This window comes from Acyrthosiphon pisum, chromosome A1 (genome assembly GCF_005508785.2).
Source record: "Acyrthosiphon pisum isolate AL4f chromosome A1, pea_aphid_22Mar2018_4r6ur, whole genome shotgun sequence".
In the NCBI taxonomy this organism is placed as follows: domain Eukaryota; kingdom Metazoa; phylum Arthropoda; class Insecta; order Hemiptera; family Aphididae; genus Acyrthosiphon; species Acyrthosiphon pisum.
In genome coordinates this window covers 112,491,111-112,493,541 of record NC_042494.1, presented here as the reverse complement: position 1 = coordinate 112,493,541, position 2,431 = coordinate 112,491,111, and positions in this window count along the sequence as shown.

Below are 2,431 nucleotides of genomic sequence, written 5' to 3'. Positions count from 1 at the left end.
GGAGCCCAAGTTCTCCATTATTTCCTTTTCATCAACGAACACAGTCCCACTTCCTCTTAAAACAAAGCTCTACATATTACAAAAGCGAACATAAAACCAATTCATTTTATATGCTTTCTCCATCGTGGACAGCGAACATCTCAAGAGCCAGCTGGAAAAAAGTTAGAAGCGTTCCAGTCCAAAACGCTGAGAACTATTACAGGCAGCGATTTGGTACGTTTCTAACCATAGAAAAAGATCGTCTTTAAATATATTATCTATAAAAGACTCCGTTAACTTGGAAACGAATAGAACATTCCAAAAAATCAAAAACTCCAACTACGAACACATATCCGATATAGTAAACAGAAAACATCATAAAGAAATATTCAGAAAAATACCCCTAAGCTTAGCATAATCATCTACAATTAACAGCCAACAATTACATCAAACTACTTGAATCTCTCTGCAAGAAGCGCATGCTTGATACAGAGTAAACTAAAACAAATCAAAGCAAAGCAACAATCTAGTCAGTCCATTTCAAACCTTCAAACTGTCTACAATCAACTTCAAACAAAAGTTCAGACAGAAGAGGACCCGGACCACACTACAGACCGCTGCCCGACGACGATACGCCGCTCCACGGCTACCAGCATCGTCCGAAAGCCGACCAGCGACGAGGTTGCAGTTTTACGATAACCATCCGTGCCGACTTGCAGTTCGACAACGATACGCCGCCCCACGGCTACCAACATCGTCCGAAGACGCCGACTAACGACAAGGCCACCACTCTACGGCGATACGGTATAAAATCGGTGTCGACCTGCAGTCCGGCGACAACAACGCCGCACTCAGACGACAGACGCCGATTATCCGCGCGGCTACCGCTCAACGGTAATAAGACCCGCGTCGACGTGTAGCCCGGCGACGACGACGCCGACCACGATTTAAGATAGTATGGTTGCCCAACGAGCTATGATAAGACGGCATTGGATTTAAATCGGACCCCGGGCACTAGCGCTTCTAGTGGACTATTTTATAATTTATAATATAATATGATCATTATACAGGGTCTTCCAAATGTCGGTCATTTGTCACACGAAATTTGGAACACTCTGTATATATTTTTATTGTATATAGGTATAACATAACAATTTTTATTAGTTTTAATTTGAACCAATATGAACGCTGTAGCGGGGGTCCCCGTAGATCACGTGACTTTTCGATTCAAACCACAGATGTCTATATTATACTATAAATAATAATATAGACATAATATAGACATCTGTGATTCAAACCGTATGCCGTGTGATAACATTTTTCTAATGGGTCGATGGGCAACCATACTATCTTAAATCATGACGCTGACCCGCGGATACAGCCGCAATTCAATCATCGACCGCCGCCTATCAACTATTTCTGCGATATCGTTGAATATCCAGCGGCTTCCGGCGTTACTTAAATAAAACGGCCCTTTTTAGGGCCAACACGTTACCAACCCAGGCGCTTAATTAAGCTGTCCGACCCGAGCCAGGTTCATCGTCGGGGTATCGCTTATTTAAGTCTGTACCGACGACGGCCGGCTCCCATGCCCGATATTTGTCTTATATAATATACACAAAATCATATCCCCTTGTATGGATAGAGTCCGGTGAATTCCCGACTAAGACCCAAGCGCCTCCGATTGTGCTGACTCACTTATATAAGTCTGGTCGGCACACATCGACGCTTTACTCGGCCCTAATATTGTTAACCTAAATATATTTAACATAGAAATAGAAACACCTGATAACCGAAAATAAATAAGTTTATTTTTTATTTATGACACGGGCCGTCCATCCGGACGAACCGTTTCAACCTAATTTATTGTATTATAACTAATACGATAGGTTGATTTAATTTTTGTCAAAAACATTGCATTTATTATGTTAATAATTTATAATATGTATTATACTTATAGGTACCTACTTATATTTGCTATAATATCGTATATTATTGACATTACATTATTATCTCATCTAGATGATTATATTGAAAAATATCTATTATCATATTATCTAGATAATTATTTGATTATCTGTGCCTAACACTGCTTATGAGGAACCTTGCATTACATTTTCAAAGCTTAGCTAAAAAAAAATTTACATTTAATTAATCACGTTAAAAAAGTTTTATTCTTGTCCTGCAGCAGAACACGGGCTATATCCAAGGATCATTGGCGCAAATCACAGAGGTGCAAATAGCAATCCAGTCAGGTAGCCAGGATTATGGTTTGAGTTTGAGTCATAGACCTTATACTAGTATATAGTATATATATATAGTATATATATATAGTACATATACTAGTATAAGGTCTATGGTATGAGCAATGCTCGAATTGGAGGGGTGCGCAGGTGGACGGAGCTCCTCTACTATTTTTATTTTTTTTTGCATACCCCAACTATTTTTTTTT